General features: G+C 43.6%; 1 pseudogene across 1 annotated transcript in view; it reads left to right on the top strand.

The window, feature by feature from the left end:
* LOC311010638 (phospholipid phosphatase-related protein type 5-like) overlaps positions 1–27,541 on the top strand; it is a 45,593-nt pseudogene that overhangs the window by 16,607 nt on the left and 1,445 nt on the right. The window contains exons 3-8 of the transcript XR_014599427.1: positions 5,179–5,367; positions 23,031–23,151; positions 23,494–23,744; positions 24,833–25,009; positions 26,127–26,273; positions 27,104–27,541. The exon at positions 27,104–27,541 is cut by the window's right edge and continues 1,445 nt beyond it. The product of XR_014599427.1 is annotated as a phospholipid phosphatase-related protein type 5-like (transcript). The remainder of the gene's footprint in view (positions 1–5,178; positions 5,368–23,030; positions 23,152–23,493; positions 23,745–24,832; positions 25,010–26,126; positions 26,274–27,103) is intronic.

The following is a 27,541-nucleotide window of genomic DNA, read 5'->3' as shown; positions in this document are numbered from 1 at the left end:
TACAGATCGAGTACGCTTGATTCTTACATTCGGTTTGACCGTTTTCAACTTTTTAACTATTCAAAAAATCAAAATTCTCAAAATTCTACTTACAAGGTTTCATTTTTCCCCACTTGAGTCGAATGATGACGAGTCTGTTAAGGTTCGAGTGGGCGTTTGTGAAACCTCATTGTATGTTGTGTATGTTTCAAAAGTGTGTGTGGACAGAAGACTTTGTCTTCATATTGTTGGACTGGTTGCAAAAGGAAAGGTCTATCAGCGCTGATTGCAAAAAGAAAAGATGAGAGTCTGTGCCTTGCTAGACGAAGAGGAGGATAGTGTCTGATAGACTGTGAGGTCTTAATCTCAAACTACCGGTCCAAAGTCTGAGTAATAATAATGGAAAGGATTGAAAATGTCAGTCTGGGTCTTATTGACGGAGGTGAGCAGTCCCCATAGCGCAGGCAACAGGTGACTGAGGATAATGACTAATCAGACAAGAAGGAGGAAATCCAGTTCTATATTATAACCAAAAAATGTAGCTGGACTTTGTCGTGTAATTTATTGTAATCAATTGGCTGTGAGAAATAGTTTCTGTGTGAAATTGAAAAGGTGTCTAGTTTCTCTGACTAACAGACACATTAAGATCGCTGCCATGCGACTGAGGACTCTGGGTAAACAGCCTGCATGCTGCTGAGTCATGTGACAGAATGATGTCGGCCTGTCTTGACCCTCCTGCAGCTAAAGTTTGTTAGATGTTTCACACATACACACGCCTTAGAAATGGTTTATTATGCAAATTAGTATTTTAAGGTGACATGCAGGATGCGCTAATTAGAAAGCATCCACTTGAAGTTGCTGTGACCTTTATTAATATGTAGACAAACTGGCTGTGGCTGCAGGAGGTTGTTCACGTGGGAGGGAAGAGAAGCCTCATATACCTTCCTCTCAGAAAACCAGCATTTTAAACCTTGTTTGCTTGTCGTCTTGCAGACAGAACTGACAAAGCATTCATTCAGACGTTTTACAAATCTGCATCATGATGTGGTTATTTAGACATCCTCTATTTGATGCAATTAAATTGAAGCAAAATCTGTCGATTTTTGGTACCACTGTAGTGAATTCACCAAATAAAGTGTTGACACAAATTAACAGTATTGATCCTGTAGTCAAATTTTATTGAATAACGCTTTTTTTTACAAGGAAGGCTGTATTTACCGTTTATGTTAATGAGATAGACGCCTCCATTTACGTGAACTTTTGTATTCCAGTCGTACTCCAGGCAGCAGTAGATGCAACATGACGCGCGTCATCTCCCAGGGAGGCTTTCCACAGTTGTCTTCAAACGTTTGTTTAAACTTTGATGGCTGTTCGTAGACCTCGCTCGCTCGCTTCCCTCCCACCTTTCTACACCTCCCTCCCTCAAGCCTTCTGTAGCTCGGCAGGAAGAGAGGGATGGATGATGGAAAGAAATGTTCGACACAGTGTGCCTGTGTCAGAGTTCCTCCTCAGACATGGGAATGCACCCACATGCCTGCAGACGTATTGGAACGCACACATGGAAACATGCACTCGCACACCCACCCACACACCCCAACACACAGAGCGCATGTAGATGGGCAGGAACATGGAAGGACATGTAGCTGCTTTATTCTCGGACTATATATAAACTAGACTGCTGGAGGTGTTTGTATGGTTTGCCAGCATGTGTTGATACAGTACATAGAGACTTTGCTTTTAGGGGCCCTCGGGGCATGTGTGTTGTCGCATCAACGCACATATCAATTATTCGATTTTGCATTTCAAAAAAGGGAACGATCCTCAGGTTTTCAGCGACTAAAGGAAAGTTGCAGAGAAGCTCATCTGACAGGGCAGCAGAGCATGAAATGTGATGTAGTAATGGAAGGCGCTTGAATTAGGTCACCGTCTCACTCCCATGTTCATTATCACTCTTCAGTGTGTAATAAAACTGAAATGTGTTACGTGTAACAAGCCCCCCTTCCCCTCCCTATAGCGCTCTGGGGTTCTCTGTCACTTTGCTGAGGAGGGTAAACATGGCGGAGGTGGTCCTCTCAGTGGTTTCTCACTCATTCAGCTTTCTTCCACCGGGAGAGTTTTCCTCTTTAATGCGATAAAACATATAGAGGACTTTACATCGAGTCCCTCAAAGTATAATTTGAAACACACACAAACTAAATCAGCACGGACACAGATAACATGTTGTTAACTTAAACAATGCGCACTACGTCACTGCCATTTCCTACATTTTGCGTGAAAACTCAAACAATCGTGGTCTTAGATGTTGTCGTCGCATCAAAAGCTCAAAATTAAAGAAATAGTTTGACATTTTGGCATATATGCTCATTCGCGTCACAGAGCGTTAGATGATAAGGTCACCCAGCAAGGCATCTTCTTGGAATGTTGCCAAGCAACCAGCGTAACACCCCATAAAACCACTTATCTTTCTAACATTCAAGTTTTTGTACAGATTGACGAAAGTAGATGTGATGTGTTATTTTAGGGGTGTGACTAGATGTTTACCACCCAACTTCCAGCTCTAATGCTAAGCTAAGCTAGGTTAATGACAGTGGAATTAATCTTCTCATCTACCTTAAGGTGTGTTCACACCTTACTAGGCGAGTTTGACCACAGAATATTTTGTGTTTATTGGAAGACTCACATTATTCACCAGGTATAGCAATCCACACAGCTGGTTTACTGCAGCAGTATGAAACTACTTAATGACGACAGTTTGTAAAAAGTTCCATCTCATGCTTTGTTAAGTCTGTCTGCAAGGCGATAAGCAAACAACTTTTAAAATGCTTGTTTTCTGAATGGAGTTCAGCTCGATCAGAGGTGGTAACATTGAGGAAGCTCGGCTCCCCAGAAAAGGCAACAAGCTCCCTTGAAATGCTCCCATGAGACCTTTAGGGGGAGCTCTAAAAAAATGTCCACTAAAGTCATCATAAAAAATAATAGAGTAAATATGTCAATGCTGTTTATTCGCTCATTACATTCCATTTTCCGAACATCTGTCTCCACTAATTAACACACTTCTGTGTGTTTATTCCTGCTGTGGTCATCCGTGCGTCGCAGCGCTGCACTTGAATTCCAGGTTTAGGCCACCAGAACTCCTCACAGGGAGAGAGGGAGCTGCGAGCCGCAGACAGCTGTTTTATTTTGCTTCGGTTAAAAACATGTTATGGAAGCTAAATAATGCTCAGCTGTTTAGTTCACGTGGTTTGTTCGTTACCTGTGTTCTTCTGCTTGATAAGGGTTATTAAACTTCTCGGGGGATGTGGTTGTTATTGGGCCTATATGAAATGTTACTGACGGTATTACTGCCTGCAGTATGTTTTTTGCAGTATCCCTGTAAGTGACCTGTGACCTGGGAAGTCATGGTGCACACCAGAGATTAGGGCTCCCCCTGAAAGCCACTGTGTAATACAAACCCTGAGTTTATGGTTTATACACGTAGTTTGTTCAGTCTCTGTACTAATGCTCACATTAGTACAGAGGAGAATCTCAAAGCTGATTGGCTTTCGCGTCACAATGCCACACACATTTCTTGCTCGTATTTGGTAAGAACACACCTTTAGAAAGCGTATTGTGGAATCACAAAATAAATGATGTCGACATAATGTGAAGAGGTTACAGTGTTGATGTTATTTCTAACATTTCAATATATTGTGTTGCATAATCCTGCTGTTAGTGAGTTGGCTTTCTTTTTAACGGATGACACTAATTAATAATGTCATTCGTTCCACCTGTGATAAGCCGGGTTATTCAGCCCACTTCTTTGCTTGACGTCTTACTTTGACATGCGTTTTTTTTTTTTGTTCAGTTAATACTCATAATTATCCCTCTAAGCATTTACAATGATATTGTATTATTAACCTTTAAATGCCATACAAATTGTAGCCCCTTGAAGGTAACAGACCATTTGCAACCAGCAGCCACCAAACTGCCGTTTCTCTCCTCCTCGGCGTGCCTCACGCCTCAAACCAGCAGCTCGGCCTGCCAGCAGAGACGCCTCGTGTTTTGGAGCTGATAAATGTGTCCTTCACGTACAATAGAGGTTCATCTCCCAAGCATTCAGGCTGCTGATTAGTTGCATCATAATCTGCAGCTCGCTATATTTAAACGCACGTTCCCTTTTTTAACTTGTAGCTTTTGGTCTCAGGCGTATCCCCGCAGGGCAAACAAATCCTTTCCTTTTCACTCGGAGAAGCTTACTATGCAGTTGTGAATTATTTTGTTTTCCTTTAGGGAACCAGGCAGACGCGTTTTCAGTGCTGTTTACTTGACTATAAATGAATAATTACTACTCATGCATCTTTTTTATCACCCCCTCTCCCTCTCTTACTCCCTGTCTCCCTCACTTTCAATCATGAATTGCTATTTTTGTCATGAAATGTTCTTTTAAATAGGGATGAAGGTCATATTTTATGCTTCATGGCTTGTGTTTTGCATCCAGCTCCTTGTGTTAAATGGCACAACCTAAGTTATGCAGTTAGTCACACACACATAATTCTTCTCTCTCTCTCTCTCTCTCTCTCTCTCTCTCTCTCTCTCTCTCTCTCTCTCTCTCTCTCTCTCTCTCTCTCTCTCTCTCTCTCTCTCTCTCCTTGCCTCCTCTTGTCTTCTCCACAGCTCTGCTCTTTTTCACCCCATCTGTGTCTCACCCCCATCCCTCCCTCCCACCTCCCCCCCCCCGTCCCTGTTCGGTTCTTCTTCTCTTCCTCCATACAGCGTCATTTTCTTTGATCGGGCTCCGTTTGTTTCTTTACCCTCCCACTCTGCACACTGACACCGCTGAAGGGATCTCGCTCTCTCACTCTGTCTCTGTCAGTGCTCTCTCTTTCCCCCCTCTTTTTCTGTCTTCTCCTTATTTGTCTCCCTCTGTCTCTATCTCTACCTCCCTCCCTCTCCCTCCCATCCTCATCCCTCACTATCTCTTCATGCACACTTGATTCATTTTACACATTACCGAAGCATCCATCATTTTTGCTCTGTGAAGGGAAAAAGCCTTTTTTTCTTCTTCTTCTTCTTCTTCTTCTTCTTCTTCTTCTTCTTCTTTTTTAAATCCGTGACAATATTTTCAACTTCTCTCTTTTTTTCCGACTGTCTTTTCTTTTCCTCCAACTCCTCTCCCGTGGATCCGATCCTAAAGCTGGAACCAATATGTTTTATTTCCAGCTGGTCATCATGGCAGGGACCGTTCTGTTGGCGTACTACTTTGAGTACACGGACACGTTCCCCGTGCACATCCAGGGCTTCTTCTGCTTCGACAAAGCCTACTCCAAGCCGTACCCGGGACCCGAGGACAACAGCAAGGCGCCGCCTGTCCTGGTCTACTCCCTCGTCACCGCCATCCCCACTGTGACGGTGAGTCTGTGCTCAACTTGTAAAAAAGGTGCCACAGGTGCTCACCGTGCACACACACGACGGACACGACAATCCTCTCCATGAACACACACACGCAGTCACACACACACATCTACACGTGGTGTTTGTGGATTGAAAGAGGGGAGAGCTGCGTAGGTGTGTATCCTCGTGGTCTCACTGCTCCGTTTGTGTGGATGCGTTCTCTGTCATAACCATGGCAACGAGCACTATATTTGTCCTCCGTAGAGATAGCTACAGTGTACAGAGAGTCTGTCCCTATTCCAACACTGCACCGTACTAAAGCAGAATAAAACATCGGCTCTAAATGGCCTCCTGCATTCGTGCATAAAGAAGGAACAGATTGTTGTTGGGTTTGCCAGACCGTCTTCATCCGAGGCTTTAAAATGCATATTGAAGCACGCTTCATAATTAAACGTCCATACAGAATTGCGACTTGTAGGTCACGAGTTCTTGGCAGCATGCAGCGAATTAAATATTCAATGTCTTTATGGGCCATTTATTGATGTCATTCATTTTCATTTTAATTTTTTTACTAAATCAGTCAAATACATATATTAAGGCAGTCTTGTTATTAGTCTGGATGCTGAATTCCATTAGAGCGGCCTGACTTGTCAGCACAGTGGGATATTATTAATAATGAAACATACAGTAGGTCCACATCCTCATCAAAGCTCTGTCTCCGTGTCTGTCTTGTCCCCAAGGGCCTGTCTCTTTGATGTCCTACAGCGCTAAGTGTCATTACGACATGGCTGCCTGTGAGCCACATATCTGGGCAACACACACACACACACACACACACAATACAAGTACAAGCATTAACACAAGTAGATGCATACCATCACACCTGAGTTCATATCAGAGAAATTCATTCTAATGATTTTATTTAACACTATTGCTCACACCGGCACAAATGAACACGACAGATAGACAGGTGGACTTTGGATGTGTGTGTGTGTGTGTGTGTGTGTGTGTGTGTGTGTGTGTGTGTGTGTGTGCGTGCACGCACACTGGGCTGGATGGTGGCTGCAGGCACCGTGTGTGCAGAGTGGGAGCGCAGTGGCGTGATTTTTGCCTGTCGTGTGGAGCGGCTTTTTTGAAAATCAGAGCACCGGCGCTCTCTCCTGCTTCATCCCTCGAGCCTCTGTTGAGATACAATAAAAAGAAGCAGATATTCTCTCTTTTCTCTCGGTTTTGACTCAGACTTTAAGCTGCAGAAAAAGAAACTGGTTGAGTTCCTCGACTGATACATACAGACTTTGTGTGTGACAGCTCATAACTGCGGAGGTTTCTCATATTTTCTTTATTTCTCTTTCTCCTGCTGTGAGTTTACATAATGATGGGGATATATAAGAGCTCAGAATAACTAGGTTTCTATGTGGCAAACAGAGCACCTTTAGTGAATGGAACTTTTCATTGACGCTGTGTATTTGCCCTTTTTTTGCAGCCTTATCCCTGAATATTAGACCGATTCTAAAAACAGTTGTCCCCTTTAGTCCCTTAGACACAAATATATGTTGAAATAGTGTCCAGGTTGAAAGACACCAACGTCACCCTTTAGAAGTCCAGTCTGTTGCAACCAACTGAAACTTTTCCCATGTACCAAGTGTGTACCTGTAGAAACAAGGTGGTGCAACATGGGCGGCCAACTCTTTGAAGAGGAGTCGCTCCATACGTAGAATGAAATGACTCATTCAAAGGTAAACACAGTGCAAGTGGTTTTACATGAAAGGAAACATAGGTATTAATATAATATTCCATTTCCTCCGATAAATCCCCTAAACGCTTTGAGATTTTTATTTTCAGATTCCTTGTTTTGGCACAGAAAGTCCTTCATACATTTTGGGTGGAACAACAATGATATTATTGTCATCTGTGATAATGATGAAGGAATGACGATCATTGACGGTGGAAAATCAACATTCATACAGTCATTTTTCGTGCAAGCCCCTGCAGTGCAGAACATGTTGTCTTGGGTTAAAATATTGTTTCTCCACAAAAGTAAGGTAAAATAAGTTGCAAACATCCTTCAACCATACGTGGGCTTTGTCGCTGGTGATACTACATCACCTGACTTCCTTAGCTGCAGCCCTGCACGTCCTGGCTCACGGTTATATGGGTTATGGATGAACTACAGTTACATTACAAAAAAGTGGAGTGAGATTCTGCACCAGTTTATGACTCTCACAGGCCACTGAAAGGTGAACATGGTGGTACCATAATGGGGTTTGGGCTTTAAACTGCAGCAGGATAAAATAGAATCCACCACGTCTCATCTCAGCCTGATCAAAAGCAACGTTGATCTCTCAATCTGCTCCCGTAATATTTAAGCAACACACGACAGTCGACCACGTCAGAGTATTGAATGTGGTCGCTGGATTAGAATGAGAGCCGAATGCTGTGTGTGTGTGTGTGTGTGTGTGTGTGTGTGTGTGTGTGTGTGTGTGTGTGTGTGTGTGTGTGTGTGTGTGTGTGTGTGTGTGTGTGTGTGTGTGTGTGTGTGTGTGTGTGGTGCCACAGGTGCTCACCGTGCACACACACGACGGACACGACAATCCTCTCCATGAACACACACACGCAGTCACACACACACATCTACACGTGGTGTTTGTGGATTGAAAGAGGGGAGAGCTGCGTAGGTGTGTATCCTCGTGGTCTCACTGCTCCGTTTGTGTGGATGCGTTCTCTGTCATAACCATGGCAACGAGCACTATATTTGTCCTCCGTAGAGATAGCTACAGTGTACAGAGAGTCTGTCCCTATTCCAACACTGCACCGTACTAAAGCAGAATAAAACATCGGCTCTAAATGGCCTCCTGCATTCGTGCATAAAGAAGGAACAGATTGTTGTTGGGTTTGCCAGACCGTCTTCATCCGAGGCTTTAAAATGCATATTGAAGCACGCTTCATAATTAAACGTCCATACAGAATTGCGACTTGTAGGTCACGAGTTCTTGGCAGCATGCAGCGAATTAAATATTCAATGTCTTTATGGGCCATTTATTGATGTCATTCATTTTCATTTTAATTTTTTTACTAAATCAGTCAAATACATATATTAAGGCAGTCTTGTTATTAGTCTGGATGCTGAATTCCATTAGAGCGGCCTGACTTGTCAGCACAGTGGGATATTATTAATAATGAAACATACAGTAGGTCCACATCCTCATCAAAGCTCTGTCTCCGTGTCTGTCTTGTCCCCAAGGGCCTGTCTCTTTGATGTCCTACAGCGCTAAGTGTCATTACGACATGGCTGCCTGTGAGCCACATATCTGGGCAACACACACACACACACACACACACAATACAAGTACAAGCATTAACACAAGTAGATGCATACCATCACACCTGAGTTCATATCAGAGAAATTCATTCTAATGATTTTATTTAACACTATTGCTCACACCGGCACAAATGAACACGACAGATAGACAGGTGGACTTTGGATGTGTGTGTGTGTGTGTGTGTGTGTGTGTGTGTGTGTGTGTGTGTGTGTGTGCGTGCACGCACACTGGGCTGGATGGTGGCTGCAGGCACCGTGTGTGCAGAGTGGGAGCGCAGTGGCGTGATTTTTGCCTGTCGTGTGGAGCGGCTTTTTTGAAAATCAGAGCACCGGCGCTCTCTCCTGCTTCATCCCTCGAGCCTCTGTTGAGATACAATAAAAAGAAGCAGATATTCTCTCTTTTCTCTCGGTTTTGACTCAGACTTTAAGCTGCAGAAAAAGAAACTGGTTGAGTTCCTCGACTGATACATACAGACTTTGTGTGTGACAGCTCATAACTGCGGAGGTTTCTCATATTTTCTTTATTTCTCTTTCTCCTGCTGTGAGTTTACATAATGATGGGGATATATAAGAGCTCAGAATAACTAGGTTTCTATGTGGCAAACAGAGCACCTTTAGTGAATGGAACTTTTCATTGACGCTGTGTATTTGCCCTTTTTTTGCAGCCTTATCCCTGAATATTAGACCGATTCTAAAAACAGTTGTCCCCTTTAGTCCCTTAGACACAAATATATGTTGAAATAGTGTCCAGGTTGAAAGACACCAACGTCACCCTTTAGAAGTCCAGTCTGTTGCAACCAACTGAAACTTTTCCCATGTACCAAGTGTGTACCTGTAGAAACAAGGTGGTGCAACATGGGCGGCCAACTCTTTGAAGAGGAGTCGCTCCATACGTAGAATGAAATGACTCATTCAAAGGTAAACACAGTGCAAGTGGTTTTACATGAAAGGAAACATAGGTATTAATATAATATTCCATTTCCTCCGATAAATCCCCTAAACGCTTTGAGATTTTTATTTTCAGATTCCTTGTTTTGGCACAGAAAGTCCTTCATACATTTTGGGTGGAACAACAATGATATTATTGTCATCTGTGATAATGATGAAGGAATGACGATCATTGACGGTGGAAAATCAACATTCATACAGTCATTTTTCGTGCAAGCCCCTGCAGTGCAGAACATGTTGTCTTGGGTTAAAATATTGTTTCTCCACAAAAGTAAGGTAAAATAAGTTGCAAACATCCTTCAACCATACGTGGGCTTTGTCGCTGGTGATACTACATCACCTGACTTCCTTAGCTGCAGCCCTGCACGTCCTGGCTCACGGTTATATGGGTTATGGATGAACTACAGTTACATTACAAAAAAGTGGAGTGAGATTCTGCACCAGTTTATGACTCTCACAGGCCACTGAAAGGTGAACATGGTGGTACCATAATGGGGTTTGGGCTTTAAACTGCAGCAGGATAAAATAGAATCCACCACGTCTCATCTCAGCCTGATCAAAAGCAACGTTGATCTCTCAATCTGCTCCCGTAATATTTAAGCAACACACGACAGTCGACCACGTCAGAGTATTGAATGTGGTCGCTGGATTAGAATGAGAGCCGAATGCTGTGTGTGTGTGTGTGTGTGTGTGTGTGTGTGTGTGTGTGTGTGTGTGTGTGTGTGTGTGTGTGTGTGTGTGTGTGTGTGTGTGTGTGTGTGTGTGTGTGTGTGTGTGCATGTGAGGCAGAGAGCGACAAAGAGAGAGGAAGGGAGAGAGAAATAGAAGCACTTGTGTGGTACTTGGCAAATGTGCTGTAAGTTTTAGTGGATCAGTGAAGGTAAGTGTGTGGGAGGATGACGGCGCACATTTTCTCCTCCACTTCCACTGAAAACGGATTCTGTATTCTGTATTCTGTGTGCCTGCATGCGTGTGTGTGTGTGTGTGTGTGTGTGTGTGTGTGTGTGTGTGTGTGTGTGTGTGTGTGTGTGTGTGTGTGTGTGTGTGTGTGTGTGCACCTCTGTCTGACTAGTGCTGGGATCTGAGTACTAATCAGAGTGGCTACAGGCGATCTATATCACTCTCAACTGTAGCTAATTCCATTCACACACACACACACATGCAGTACAAAGCTTACATACACTGTATATACACACACCAGACATAGTTCAGGCGACAATTCAGCACTCATCCGATAACCGTACCGAGCAGGGAAAAGTTCTATTTGAACTGTTCACTAATTGTAAGTGTGTGTCTTATGTAATGGAGTCTGTGTGTGCTCTTATTGAACACCACAAACCCATACATCAGTCCATACAGGGAGCTGTGACCAATCACAGCATCAAGTGGTAATTGTAGGCTTAAGATGCATGTGACACAATGTGAGCCCTCACAGGACGTGACAGGGCGTACCCACCAAACGCGATGAAACTTCATCGCGCGACAAGATTACATGTAAAGTCAATGCAAAGACGCGATTAGACGCTTCATCGCGCCGGGCGACGCGATGGACGCGATAGCGCGGCGCGATGGACGCGATGGACGCGAAAAATCGCTTCATCGCTTCATCGCGCCATCGCTTCATCGCGCCATCGCGCCATCGCTCGAGTTGAAATAATTGAACTTTTGCGGCGAATTCGCGTGAAGACGCGCCGCGACAGCCTATCAGCGTTGAGATCGTCACCGACGTGCTGACGTACGGACGTCCTGGTGTTCCCTCGCTTTTTGCCACAATATTTATATATTATATTATATTATATTATATTATATATTGCCCATAATCAAAGTTGGGGGGCGCACGCACGCGCGCGCACACACACACACACATACATACATATCAATCCCAGCTCTTTCACACACAGAGATCTTTTTTTTTGCGATTGTTTATCACTGGGGCTTATGGCCGGCTATGAAGCACCAGTTCTGGGCAGAGCAGCAGCTAAACCTCCCGGACACTGCTTAGGACCAACTTTAACAATCATGCTGTTACCTGATACCAGGTTGTCCACTAGCAGCAGCTTCAAAAACAGCCATCAGTGTGTTGCTCTTTAAGTACCATCACTGCTTTTTGTACCACTATAACTAGAGCCCGATATTAGGCATTTTCCAAACTATCGGTTACCAGCGGTATCTGCATTTATAATGGCCGATAAATTAATATTTTAAAAATAAAATAAAAACGGATGAAACACCCTCATAGAACTTAACAGAATTTGTCTCCAGTCTTGTTGGAAGTTATATTTATGAAGCTTACCAAGCCTTTTAATACTGGTAACTTTGTGTTTGGTTGTTGTTGTTATTGTGTTTTTGTTCAAAGGACTTTCAGTTTTATATCTTAAGTTTGTATTTTAATACATTTTATTTATCAGAACTTTAATATATTTTGATGTTCCTCTGTTCCGTTGTGACAATAAAATTAACAAGTTTATTTTTAAACTGCATTATCATATTATTTTAGTGAAGACTCTAAACTAATGTTAGGGAAATCTGTTAATGTTTTGTATCGGCCTTCAAAATCCTTTACCGGTCGGGCTCTAACTAACTCACATTCCAATATGACTTGTGCATTTGCATTTGTTACTGCATAACACATAAAGTCACAATTATTGATAACGGTTCACTAAATACCGGGTTACGCAAACTAAAGTAAGAAAATTCATCTGTGCATCCTCCTGAAATAGATGGTGCTGGAAGCTTGCAGGATTTGGCTGCCATTGGATTTTGGTTTGTTTCCATTTTTACAAAATGGAAACAAAGAGAAAAACCTTATTGTTTCTCGTTGCACAGAATTAGATTGTATGACACAGCTGATATGATAGCTGCCTCATCATGGACTCTCTTGTTCTCTCTCATGTCTCTCAAAGGTCAACAGTGTCGCTGTAGGTCAAAAGTGCAGCTTCACATGGCAAGTCCCCTCGCTGATTGTGGTAATTTAATTGAAGTGAGTTTATAATCCAGATTAGAAACGTGTATAGAGTAACCACCTCCCCACAGATCCTTTTTTCTTGTTTGGCTCTCGGAAACAAGATGGAAGTGTGGATGTGTTTCCCTTCTCTACTCCCTGCTCAGGTGCTCAGGAAGACACTCCTGACTGGTGGTGGGAGGCTGTAGGTGAGCGCTGCTACAGTACGGTTCTCCTGTACTAAAATGGCTCCCATCATGCTCCCTGACTGCTCTATTGTTATGCTAATGTTAGGCAAATTATGTTGTTCAGAAAACCCAGGCCTTTCCTCTTCTCATTTTTCTCCTTTCTCTATTCTATATTTACCTTCTATTGTTATTGCAATCAGAGTTGTCATCTTTGATGAGCCACCCAAAAGAAATCTGCTCACACACACACGCACACACACACCAACGTGCAATCACACACCCCCACGTTTGCACTGTAAAGTAAAGCTGAAGGAAACGTTGAAACAGGAGATCTCAGGCCGTTCTTTCGTGATTTTCTTCTCACATTTTCGGGGTGATTGCAATCGTCATCGGACTTGTATGTTATCACATAAGCTGGGGCAGAAAGACAGACTCCTGACACACACACACACACACACTGTCATCAGTCCAATGTCCGTATGCAAATTGGCCAGACGTTTGCATAGCATTAAGCCTCAGGACAATCGGTCATGAATAATGGAGTCACGTATGACAGATAGAGGAGGATTGGAAAGTACCATCGAGCAGGAGAGAAGATTTGTGCCTCTCACTGAAACTCTTCTATCAGATTGTGAGGAGTTCAGTTCCCTTGAGGAGTTCCTCTTCAGGGAGGATGTCGGAGAGAGGAAGAACACAGAAATTCGACAAAAGTGATCTTGGAGCTGATGTATAGGGACCGCTATTGCAGTTTTTTAACCATCAGCTGTCTGACAATGATTTTAGCGTTAGTGGGCAAATATAACAAAAGTTCTGGTGTAGCCAGCCGATATCTGGATAAGGGATATCTGGGCTCTTCTGTGCGCTGGTCATTGTTTACAGTCCAATCAGAGAGAATCATATGTAAATATCTGTTTATGGATATTACCATTATTGATACTTTCAGCACATTATGTGTACTCTGTGCCAGCCTTTGCGTTATGTCCATTCTACTACTATTCTATTTCTATGATATATACATATAATTTATACATATATAAATGTAGAGACTTACTGTCCAACTGACATTTGATGTGCATGTTTTTGGAAATGTCACTCATGATATACTGTCTATTGAAGAGTATAATTCAACTTTTGTTTTTGTTTAAGAAGGAAAAAATTACAATAATCGATACTATCGAATCGCAATATTGGGAGAATCGTCACTCAAGTATCGCAATAAAATCTAATCGGAACAAAAGCATATCATGCTTTTCATCATGACGCTTTGCATTGCACTTGCTGACGTATGGCTTGGATGCAGCTGATCGCCATGGAAACCCATTCCATGAAGCTCTCTATGCTGTTCTTGAGGTAATCTGAAGGCCACATTAAGTTTGGAGGTCTGTAGTGATTGACTCTGCAGAAAGTTGGCAACATCTGCGCTCTATGTGCCTCAGTATCCGCTGACCCCACTCCGTCATTTTACGTGGCCTACCACTTCTTGGCTGAGTTGTTGTTGTTCCCAACCACTTCCACTTTGTTATAATCCCACTGACAGTTGCCTGTGGAATATTTAGGAGGGAGGAAATTTCACGACTGGACTTGTTGCACAGGTGGCATCCTATCACAGTACCACGCTGGAATTCTCTCACTAATGTTTGTAGAAACAGTCTGCATGCCTTGGTACTTGCTTTTATACACCTGTGGCCATGGAAGTGTTTGGAACACCTGATTTCAGTTATTTGGATGGGTGAGTGAATACTTTTGGCAATACAGTATATCTCTGTGTGTTTGCATGTGCAAGAGAGAGAGAGAGAGAGAAGTCAGAAACAGGAAGAAAGGGAGACAGACAGTTCGGTGCGTCAGCAGTCATGCTTATGAGACGGAGCAGTGAAAAAGGGGCAGGGATAATAAGGGATAATCACAGCTTTTTCCTGTCGCTGCCAATCACACTGGATAGGGGCTTGGGAGATGAAGACAGCAGGCCATATAGCCCCATGTCGATACGCCTGACCAGCTATACACTCCCACTGCGATAGCCTGTAAGACATGCTTGAACCCGTAGATGAGATCCCTAATCCAGCAATACACTCTGGTAGATTAGCTGCAAGGACTCTTCCCACACTGATCCAGGATCCCTCTGTTTCTTCTTGGGGAGGCAGATCGAAAGAAACACAACTTATAGGAAGACAAGGGGAATGTGAGGAGGTGGAGAGAGAGAGAGAGAGAGAGAGAGAGAGAGAGAGAGAGAGATGGAGGATGAAGAAAGAGAGGTAGAGACTCGAGGGAAAAGAGGAAAATGCGAAGAGAAAAGAGTAACGGTGTCATACTTAAAACCTCGCTAAATACAAAGACAGAAAGGGCCGCTTATGTTTGGAAAAGGAGAGAGAGAAAAACACAGAAAGAAAAGGGAAATGTTTGTGGTAGCCTAGTTTCTCCTCCACAAAGACCTGGGAAAGCTGCCGGGGCCATGAACGAATCACGGAGTGAAAGCAGAGCGAGACAGAGGAGAGGAGATGGATGGAGAGTGTGGGTGACGATGAAGCTGAAGCAGCTCAATTGTCATGGTTACCATCGCCGGTGCGGTGTGTGAGAAGGCCGCCTGCGTACGTGTGTGTGTGTGTGTGTGTGTGTGTGTGTGTGTGTGTTTGTGTGTTTAAAGCAGGGCAGCGGGCCTGCGATGTCAACAAATGTCATGTGATGTACTTTATGTCGACATGGTGTCATCCTAATGAAGGTTTCCGTGTTTCTTTGAAGAACTGAAGAGCTGCGTTCACTCAGTATGACCTCATGTTTAGAAGGTGCATAAATGTACACAAGGATTAGGGATTTAACACAGCACCCGATGTGATTCACCACACAGCCTAGCCGTTCACGGTCTAAATGTGTAGCTAAATTTAGCATTTTCTCACAATATCCCCAAGCTGTTGACGATCACAAATTCCAAACACATCTGTAAAACATGCACGGAGACACTAGCGTAAATTGCCACACTCCCCCTGAAGCTTAAGTTGCTTTTTATATATTGTGACGTCAAGTGCTGCATCATTTGCTCCTGTATTACTCACGGTACACAGTGTAGTTTTGTGTCCGTTCCCTTAGTACACATCCCCGTGTGGTAAACTTGAATATGTGTGTGCGTGTGATTTGTTTTCAGCCACTTGTGTGTTTCTTTGTGGAGGAGCTGTAAAGAGAAAGTGATGGTTGAATGAGCATCCAGGATACAAAGATCCACCCGTTTACGGTCCCTGTCTCGCTGCACATTCCTGGAAAATGAGGTGTTCAACCGACTGTGTTCATCCTTTTCTCTTTTTCACATTTTTTTTTCCTCCTCCATTTGATCCTCGTTGTCTTATCCCGTGCTGACTTCATCACACACACCGTGACACACTTGGTTGGAGTCACGCTCACAGAAGCAAAAAGAAACAATCGACTGTACAAGAGGTAGAAAATCAAAGGAAGCCAATTAAGCCTCCAGAGTTTCTCCTGTCACCCTCCCACAAACACTTCCTCTTCTTTTGTGCCACCCCACATCCTTTCAATTTATCTGTATAGTTGTCAGAGTTGAAAACCTCCAGTTGCTATACCTTCTTGATGGAAAGGTCTCACTAACACGCCTACTTTCTCCATGATGGAGGCCTTGTGATCTCTGCTCCGTGCTGCAGTTTGTGTCAGCCGGTCTCCCTCTTCATCTTCATCTTTTTTCTCATTCTCTTTTTTATTCCCTTTCCATCAGCCCCTCCGTTTTCTCTCCCCTCGTTTCTTCTCTATCATCTCTGTCTCCTCATCTCTCTCTCTTCAGGTGTTTACACACAAACGCCGGCCTGTATCTTAATCACACCTTCTCTTCTGACTAGCTGGGATCTCTCTTTATCCCTCTGACTATCCGAGGGGGAGATAAATGCACTCTAAAAAAACAGAAAACAGTAAACATCTGCTCAACACTAATTGGCTGCCAAAGTCTTTTCACCTTGTTACGGTTGTTTTCCAGTAGAGAATCAAACTTAAGTTTCCGCTAAGACTTCAGGAAATTCTAGCTTGAAAGTTAGCATTGAACCCATTGGCATGCTTCTCATACCTGCCTTGTGCTTTTAATGTTAGGGAAACCGACCCGTTCTCGACCCCGACTCATCAAACAGTCAGTGGCCCTCGCCGTCACCCTTCAGCATCTGTATGAGACTCCAATGTAAACCCCTCTGCCTCATTATTAAACAGTCCCAGTAATGTAGGTGGGAGGTCGAAGTGGACGACAACAGAGACAACACAGACATTCACCCAGGAAACCACTGTTCTTGTCCTGTGTGAAACTTACTTTTGTAACTTACGTACATAGCTGCAGTCTGTTACGTAAGAAATGTATTTATTTTACCTAATCACATGGACCTAAAAACTAAGCAAATGATTGGAGAAGTGTATTACTCAAAGAGTCCAGTGCTTATAGAACCAGATTAACAGTAACGTAACCTTCATTTCCTGTGATCACGGAAGTTTATTTTGAAAAGATAATGACACTTACGAAACTGATGCTCACAGTTTGACCAACGACCAAGCGTCGGTATTTGACGAGTTGGGAGTGAGAACGTGACAGGCCACTTCAATACTATCCCAGCACCTCGTCTTCTCATTTTCTGAAGCTGGATGCATTTTTATTTCCTGTCAAATGTACCAAGCACAGTTTTATAAGTAATTTCCACAGCACAGACTGAATGATGTGATCTAATGGCATACAAAGCGATGGCAGCAGACACCTCGGCATGCATGTGTATTTGAGATGTGCAGGCTACATGCTGGCTCACTGACACTCGCCATCTGCACGACTCCGAACCTCAAATGCTCGCAAATTACCTCCATCTCCTCCATCAGAGGCATCCTATTACTTTCCAAGCAGAGGACATTGGTGGCATTTTGTATTTCAGCATCGCTGAATGTCGGCCCATCTCATCTTCCCACTCAAAACTGTTTTCCAATCCGGCATTTATGCTAGCTAACTTCCCATGAATGTCGCTTTTATCTTTCTAATTAATCCATCCCAACGTGTGACAACGCTTTGCTAAGGTCCTTAGGGTGATGGCTGTTGATGGTTATTGTTGGTGAATTTTATATGGGCCAAATTGTCATCTTATGGGTGTTTGTTGATTGGGTGGTTTGGCTAAGCTAGCCGTAGGTTACGATGCTAACAACCAGCATTTATGCTTGCCAACGTCCCAGGAATGTCACTTTTATCTTTCTAATTAATACATCACAACGTGCCAAACAATGCCAAATTGTCATCTTATGGGTGTTTGTTGATTGGGTGGTTTGGCTAAGCTAGCCGTAGGTTACGATGCTAACAACCGGCATTTATGCTTGCCAACGTCCCAGGAATGTCACTTTTATCTTTCTAATTAATACATCACAACGTGCCAAACAATGCCAAATTGTCATCTTATGTGTGTTTATTGATCCGGTGTATTGGCTGAGCTAGCGGTAGCTTTCACTTGTTGTCATAGCAATGGCAAACATCCGGGTCAAGCTATGTGTTTACTTCCTCTATGACCTACTGCTAGCTTAGCCAAACCACCTGATCAACCAACACCCATAAGATGACAACACCCATAAGATGACAAAATATAAAATTAACAAACAATAACCATCAACAGCCATCACCCTAAGGACCTTAGCAAAGCATTGTCACACGTTGGGATGGATTAATTAGAAAGATAAAAGTGACATTCATGGGAAGTTAGCTAGCATAAATGCTGGTTGTTAGCATCTTAATAAACTAGCAAATTTGATAGTTTTAAAGTCACAAACTTGCCACCTTAAAACTAGCAAATGGGCCACTTTAAACTTTAAACAGATTTGAGACTTTTAATCTCAGAATATTGCCCACCTCTCTCGGCTCCATTTTTTTTTTTTTTTTTTTTTCAGGCAGTGGCCCTAATATGCCGTAGTAATTTTGTGTAGGTCCATTGCAAGAAAGAAAAAATATATTATTATTGGGTCTCCTTTTAGCTCTGATTTGGTCTCCACCAACCCTGTGGGGATATATCTGTCTCTTTAGCTGCTAAATACTACACTATGTTCAGCAGCTCGTCGCTAATTCACCATCTCTTTCCAGTGACACATTAGTGAGATTTCTATATAAAAACTGAAAGAATAGGAATCGCATGTTTTTGTCTGTTAAACTTCACTACGACGCATCAACACATTCATTTAGTAGAAAATGTGTCTGTATCAGGTCCAGAACAAGGAGCTACCAGTCCAGCCTTCATTCTTTCTAGACTCCATAAAACACCAAGACATTGCAGCTTTTGTCGATTCTTTGCCTGAGTATTGATTACTGCAGACTTCTGAGTTACAAGCTGCTGGAGAGAACCAAGGTTACGTCAAAGCCCAGCGCTAACAATACATTTTACAGTCTTTTCTATCAGAGGCCTTTTATTGTGATTAAAGTAGAGCAGCAGGACGTAACCTTTCAGTGAGATCGGTATGAAAAGGGATTAGTATTGACACTAGATACTTTAAAATACAACTCAGTGGGAGCCCATCGCCATCCGCTGTCGGTGTGAACACATGGGGTTTGGGAGCAGTTGAAAAAAGTAATTGAGTGAAGGATGAAGGAGCAGAAATGGCAAGTGCTCCCCTAATGGGGACCCAGACTTCATCCTGCATCACAGCGAGAGAACGACTCAGTGTCCGATCTTATTGCCTGCAGCTTTTCACGATGTGACACAAGCTATGAAGCAACATTAATAATTCAATGAACAACTCTCAAATGCATGTTTCCAAAGAGATTGGGAGCGTCATTAACACACATGCAGAGTTTCACAGAAATCAGGATGAAGTTTTTTCCCTCTGAGGTTTAATTCATGAACGTTAAAAAGTGTCTCCAGTTGTCAGGTACCATGAAGACACATTGATTTTAGGCTATTGTGTATGAATGTGCATATGCTGCAGTGTGTTTATGTGACACATCCTGCCGCCCTGCATCTGTTTGAGGTTATGCTGCTCTAAAACTCTTTAATTGAATTCATATCACCACTTTAATTCTGTCACGCTGTCTTCTCTTAACGTTTAGCGTTTTCTGTTGCAGAGACAATGCAATGATACTCTTGTTTGATTCTTTTCATGGTCTTGTCCCTTGAGTATATAATCACCTCACTACATGTGTCTTCTGGCACAACTGCTTTTATTTCCTGCAGCTCAAAGCTCTGAAAATCATAGGCCTATGTGGCGAGGCTTACCTCCCGTAGCGTCTGTTCCTCATTGTGAAAAGATACTTCTGTTAACACAGACAGAGACATCAGAGGGCTCTATAGGGTTGAGCAGCCCACTGAAATTTATGCTGACTGGAACAAGCAGTACCATTGTTTACAGTACCTGCTGTACAGTATGTATAAGGACTCAGTCTCTGTTGCATAACAGCACTGTGGGACTGAAGATGTTGCAGGAGACGATGAATGGACACACATCTTCCCCTGACAACAACAAAATCTGTGATTCATGCGGTATGCTTTTATGGAGAGATGCTATGAGTCTAACTAACTGTAGTATGAACTCATAGACTTCCATGTAATCAGACCTCTATTTAAGGGACGTCCACATCAGCTTTACTTTTCAGAATCAGGAGATTGCAGACTGGTCTTGCTTTCTTTGAACTGTTTTTTAACACCCCTACTCTTTTTGTTTCACAGTTAGAAATGTAATTGTATTATTGAGTACTCATATCGGTATCGGTCCATCCTTACTCACAAGACACCAAAACGCAATGCATTGTGGGGCAACTGAGTGCAGTAAGCTCTTGCTAATGTCGTTTTGGCTTACACAAAAACCACAGACAGGGCATAGACAGAGAGAGGCACACAGGGACACCCAGGGAAGGAGAAACACTAGGGATCTTCAGCCGTAACAGTGATGGGCTGCGTCTTTTACATTTGTCCTGGTGTCACAAACGCACCTTTATTGTGACCTTATTTCTTCCCTTTTTTTCTCTTGCCTGATCATGACCTCCCGTTACCATCATCTGCTCTGCAATCAGCTCATTCCCCTCACCTGAGCTTCCCACCCCTTCCCCACACCTGGTCCTCATTATCCTCATCAGCCACACCTTGTTGGTCCAGATTCGAGGGGTGCAGCCGAATAGTCAAAAAATAAGGTCCTAACTCCTATTCCTAACTCCTATTCCTTAACCTCTGGGGAAAACGTCACAGGGTTAAGGAAAGGCGATAGGAGAACTCAAAAGGATTACGGAAAAAGTTGACAACGGTGCTCAGAGAATCCGACCGAACTTTCACTAAGCTACGTCATTATAACGCGGCCGCTGATGATTGACAGCTGATGATCGGCACCGGTGATTGACGGGCGTCTGCGCTGGAGAAACTACAATAATGGACTACAAAAAACGCATTGTCCACTTCTCCACATGTTGTTGGTTTTATAAACAGCTGGTTCACAGACCGGCTTCAGGTCCAGCAGCTCCTCCTTTCTGTTTGACCATTTGCTGTTTTTACATTTCATTTGTGATTTTAGTTTAGTTTTTGTCAAGTTTGTAACATGATTGAAATAAATAAAAAAATACCATCCAATTATTATCACTGTCCACACACATTGATCGACACTATTCCAATTACTATATGGCTGCATGAAAGTAACTGTTAAATATGCAAATGCACATATCGTTTGTGTTCATGAACGGCCGACGTGTGCGGCACTTTAAATGTTGCTCCCGCAAAGAATTGTGGGTCGGCGTGATCTCCTTTCCTTTCGCATAGGAAGGTCTGTTGCATCCTATGCTAAAGGAGCTCTGAAAGGAAGCATTGGAGCTCCTTTCCTTTGCATTTAGAGAATCCGAACAGCTCTTATCATGGCGGCCACTTGTTTACTTCCGGGTCACTTCTTCAGTTAGGAACCTTCCTACGCAAAAAAGACTATTCGACTGCACCCCTGGTGTCACAAACGTACCTTTATTGTGACCTTATTTCTTCCCTTTTTTTGCCCTGGGCTCTCCTGCCTGATCATGACCTCCCGTTATCATCATCTGCTCTGCAATCAGCTCATTCCCCTCACCTGAGCTTCCCACCCCTTCCCCACATCCTCATTATCCTCATCAGCCACGCCTTGTTATAGCGGTCCAGATTCACTCACTCTCTGCCAGATTGTGTAGTGATCCATTGGTTTGTTTTGTTCTGTCTGTCCGACGCCTTGCTTGTAGACCAGTGTTTAAGACTTTCTGAAGGTCAACACCGTGCAACAGTGTTGCTGTTAATTAATGCACAATCTTGAAGAAAGCAGCCACACCACCAACATATCTTGAAATGTCTCAAAGGACACAGGAACCCCTTTCACCAACACACATGACTTCCAGGCTGCATAACTTTGCAAGACTCCAAAGGCGTAATTGATGTTCACACACAAGCCCCAACACTCTGCCCTAAACCTTCCATCAGTGCGAGCATAAAACCACGGCCTTCATCTGTCGTGCGTGTGCGCCGTCCCACGCTCCTGGCTCGGGGCCGTGCATATTGTATGAGCATGTAACCTACATCTATCCGTGCCCCTGTCAGACAGGCGGCCCCTGATCAGACAGGTTCAGTATGCCGGGTGTAACGGTGTCCGTCAACTAAACAGCACGCGTTTGACGTGCTGTTTAGTTGATTCATTCCTCTGTCAAACGAGATCAACGTCCTGCTGGTTTGACTTGGTTTTTAAACATTTATGGGTGCTTAACAAGCCGGAGGCTTCAGTGGGTGTGCTCTTTAAATGGGTGTTCTAAATGTGTTGAGGCTATAAAAGTGAAGATATAATGGAGGTTTTATTGAGGTGCGATCAGGGTAGGGTAAAACTTTAATTAATACATTTCAACTATTTCATGAAGATCTGATTTGTGTTATCTGACAAACCCAATGTTCGCTTTTGAGGGGTTTTTAACCCGCGTGACATTATTAATCAAATTGTAGTCGTGTTTTTATAGAGCTGCAGTAAATGTGTGCAGAGGGGAAAAAAGAGAAATGGAGAGATAGAAGGTCTATGAGACATGAGGTCGACAAACTCCCACTGATGAGAGTGAACGGGAGGTGTTAATGTTGGGATTCACTAAAGCAGCATAAAATCAACCAAATGGTGAGGGGAATAAAAAAGCAGGCTGGCCGAGGAAATATGTAATCGGTGCAAGGCTGGGGGAGGAACACTCATGAATAATTTTGCTGCTCGCCATATTTAACTGACAGAATATTCAGTGAGGCTGATCAATCCTTAATCGCGCCGTTTCAGCTCTCTGTTTGACATAAAAACGTGTGGTTTCTCTCCGTCTCTCTCTCTGTCCCAGATTCTGATCGGCGAAGTGACCAGTTTCTTTGTGAAGTCGGAGGGAGCTCAGGAGAGGACCATAGTGACCGCTGACTGCTGCTACTTCAACCCTCTCCTCCGGAGGATCGTGCGTTTTCTGGGTCAGTTATAGTCCAAAAAGATCAGAGGTTCTTTGGCTTGGAGATAGAGCCTCTGTACTCTGGGACCAGGGCTCATTTAGACTTCCTCTTCAGGTGTCCTGTGGAAGCTCCAGTCTCTTCATATTCTCCTGATGTTTTGCATCATCTCTGTTGCCTGTATTCATCTAACTTCTGAATGTTTTAAAGTGATGGACTCTAGTAGAAGCATAAAAGCAAAGGCTGTGTCTTGTCTGGCCTTTCCCTCCCACACAGTTAGACAGCTTATTTCCCATTTAACTGCTTCTCTGAGTTTACATACGCACGGCTCTCCCTCTTCCTCACTTACACTCTTTCATCACGCAGGTGTCTACTCCTTCGGCCTCTTCACCACCACCATCTTTGCCAACGCAGGTCAAGTGGTGACAGGAAACCAGACACCTCACTTCCTGTCTGCCTGCAGGCCAAACTACACGGCTCTGGGCTGCCAGTCTCCGCTGCAATACATCGCCGAACGCCGAGCCTGCACGGGAAACCCATACCTGGTGGCGTCTGCCCGCAAATCCTTCCCCTCCAAAGACGCGGCGCTCAGCTTTTACTCAGCCATCTACACAGTGGTAGGGAACTTTGGGGGGGCAATGGGTGATGCACCAGAGAAACTGTGGGATATGATGCTGCTGTGTATGTTGATGACTGTTGGTTGAACAACTCCTGGGAAGTGTGACACAAGGCATACTTCCCAGCAGAATGCCTCATTAGCAAGTTGTGATATAGTGACACTCAGAGGTTTGGAGGAGATATACGTTTCTATGGCTTTACAGGAAGAGTGTAGTTCCTTAATTTCATTTTCTCCATTGCCAGGTGGTTAACTGTGAACTGCTTTGTCGTGTTACCATCATTTCGATTAAAGATAATAATAATAATTTATTCAGAGGCTTATTGGAGGGTCAGTTCTGCAACACAATTCTCACAAAGCACTACACACCGCTTGTTACTTTCAACTTATACGTTCAAGAATGAAATCCCTTGCAATCTTTGGGAAAACACCTCCATTCGAAATGCAAAACATACCTAGAATTTGCAAAAAACGCCCTCACACACACACACACACACACACACACACATGCTTGTTGAACACCAATCGGTCTAAACCTTATACTACCGTTAGACCTCACAAGCTCACCACTTCTGGGAGCACTTTGCAAACATGGAGGCAGTGAGAGCGAGAGGAAGAGGAACTGTAGAGGAAGAGAGGATGATGGAGGATTTTTGTCGCAGTTACATCAGTGTGTTGTTGCTGCTTTGAAAGAGTCATTCAAATGGTACATGCGAGTATCTTTTTCTTGCGAAATCAATTTGTTTTGGGAGATGTTGATCTCCAAGTGTTGTCTTATTCGGCTTGGGTGTAGAGTTTATACACAATGAGCCCAATTGTGCAACAAGTGTGTAAGTAATCACAAAAAACCCAACCTAATTACAGTGCCAGGTTCCTGTCAATTTTCAGAAGCATTAAACCAAACATGGCATTGTTTTTACGGTTTCCTATATACCTCATCAAACCCTCCAGCTGCTGTGAAATCACTGACGAGTGCGGCCTCTTGTGGCTTGTTCGAGCTGTTCACCACTGGAATGATCTCAGCTGGCTGACTGAAGCTCACTGGGAAAACAAATAACTTTAAATTTCAAACATATTTCTGTCTTCCAGATGTACGTGACCCTGATGTTCAGGACTAAAGGGACCCGTCTGACCAAGCCCACCTTGTGCCTGGTGCTGCTGTCTCTGGCCGTGCTGGTGGGGGTGGTGAGGGTGACTGAACATAGAAACCACTGGAACGACGTCCTGGCTGGGTTTGTCACCGGTGGGGCCATCGCTGCCTTCCTGGTGAGGAGGAGAGGAGGGAGGGAGGTGATGTGCAGGAAAAGAGGGTGGAGGAAGACATGGAGGGGATTTCAGGGATCAAAGGAAGATGGAGGAAGAGGAGATGGTGGTAGATTAATGGGAGCATAACTGCAGAAGCAGTGAGATTTTACACTGAATCAATGCCATAAAATATGTAACATAAGTCCTAAAATACTGTACATATCTGTTTTATCATCTTCAGGGAACGTGAGGGAAACACAGTATCTACAAACTGTTCTTTCAACTTTCTTTCTGAAACTAGTTGAAAATAATAGATTATTTGCACTCCATAGTGAGTCATTGTTGTGCTACGTGTCTGTCTGTTAATATTTATTTTTTAAAGTGAATACATTCATAAACATTTTAATACATTTATATATGTGATTTATAGGTAGCTTAATAACACCAAATGTTGTGTATTTCAAAGCTATTAGCAACGGTTTCTCTGTAAGCTAGTTAGCTTTAGCAGGAGTTTAGCTGGGTTTTTCTCTCCATCAAGTCTATCTCGTTTGAACTCGATATAGCCTAGCTTGTTTGATTTAGCTCTGTGTGAGTGTAGCTAATGCTAATCTTTCATGCTGTTTTCATGGAAATTAAATCTTCCTGTGGCAAAAAAAATTTGGGTTTTCCAAATAGGTAAATTTGAGGGAAATTCTCAATACACCTTTGAGCCACATGGGGGAGCCTGAATGTTCATATTCTGACAGTTGTAGCCTAGGCTACTTATAAAATGGAATCTCATATGAAAGGCTCACGTACCTTCTGTTTTACTGATGAGAGAAGATAATGATAATAACTTTGCATAAATGCATTTATATGGTCACGTTTAATGTATTGACATAACATAGGGCAACATGATTTGACATAGTTATGGGTTTGATGGTTGGTGTTAACTTTAAAGATCAAAGTGCTCCCTGATGTTCATCCCTCCTCCCCTAGTTCAATCCTTCTCTCCCTCTCAGACTCTAGGTGTCCTCTTCAATATGTCCCCATGCACATTTTCACGCACCAGGAAATCATCCATCTTGCAGTGCAGTGCAGTGGAGCGAATCTCTGCCCCCTTTTTTTACTTTTACCTCTTTTCTCTGCTTTCCATCAGGTGTCATGTGTGATCAACAATTTCCAGCAAACCCAGATAGCAATGCCGACTTCTCCACCTCCACATCGTCCAGAGCCCCCGATGGGGATTCCTCTCCTCAGCCTGCCCCGCGTGGAGAGTCCACTCGAAAAGTTAAGTGGCCTCCAGGTAAGGGATGGGGGAGAACATTATGGAAACACTTCGATAAGATAGATGGACTCATCTATAGCAGCACAACACGATCTCTTTGGTTTTGACTGAAAAGTGTCCTTTGGTAAGCGAATCCTAATACCATGAAAGCGGCATGGCTAAGGCAGCAGCCTTGGACATTCATGCTCCCCAGATGATTAATCCCACTGACTGGTGATCCCTTAACTTTTCCCCTAGTGCCACCATGAGGTTGACATTTGTGGTTTTGAGTGAATTATTTCCACAGACAGTAGGCCTACACACTTCTCTCATTCTCAGGATCATTTGTAATCACTTTGCTCATCCTTTCTGGCGCCCTCATCTGGTCAGAATTTATATTTTGCACCTTTTTTTTTTATTTCCAAAAAACGAATCAGGCACAATTCTTGTTTGCATTTAGAGATGCATATGTTAGCGCGTCAACATGATAAACTGAACATGTGAGCGTGCTGGTCTTATAACCTCAAAGCACCTACAGCCTCACAGAGCCGCTCGCATGGCTGCAGACGTTCAGCCTTTGAAATGTGTATCTGGCTATCTGTGGCTCTTTCTTTGTCCTCACTGATAACCTTGGCTGTATTATTGTATCTAGATGTATGCTTCTTTCTGTCTGATTCCTCTGTCTATGTTTATCTCTTGTCGAGACACCATCATTTTGCATTCTTGTCTCTTGCTGTCTCAGACAAGTAAAGTTTATCTGCTTTAAACCCTCAGGTTTTAACTCGCCATATGTTTTGAAATGTTTTATACTTTTACTTCCCTCACTCTATCTCTCCTAATCTCGTCTCTGTCCTTTTCCCTCCTGTTAGGCTCCAGGGCTACCGTATTCTGAGATCACATGACCATCAGCCAATCCCGTCCCCCACCCCTCCCGATGTGCTCCTTCCCTCACGGCGTTGCCTCACCAGCGCAGTCTAGACCTGCCCACCGAATGCCCCCCGCCCTGCCCTGCCCACCCCGTAGGACGACATGCTCTCAGACGAGTCAAATCCACGCAGGTCTGACCACCAATCACAGGAGGCGGACGAGCAAACCCATGCACATGGCGAGCACGGCTGAAAGCTGTCATCCACTAAGGACCAATAGGAGAGGATACATGTCCTTCTGTCCTGTTCTGTCCTGTTTGTCCTCCACGATGGCCTCCTTTTTCTTTCAGGTGTGAAAGAACCGCCAAAGCCAGAGCTGTTGAAGCAATACTGTGTCCTATTTCCTTTTCCTGTTTTCCACAAAGACCCACCAGTGACTCT

This window comes from Eutrigla gurnardus, assembly GCF_963514095.1.
Source record: "Eutrigla gurnardus genome assembly, chromosome: 3".
In the NCBI taxonomy this organism is placed as follows: domain Eukaryota; kingdom Metazoa; phylum Chordata; class Actinopteri; order Perciformes; family Triglidae; genus Eutrigla; species Eutrigla gurnardus.
This window is presented reverse-complemented; position numbering and strand designations above follow the sequence as displayed.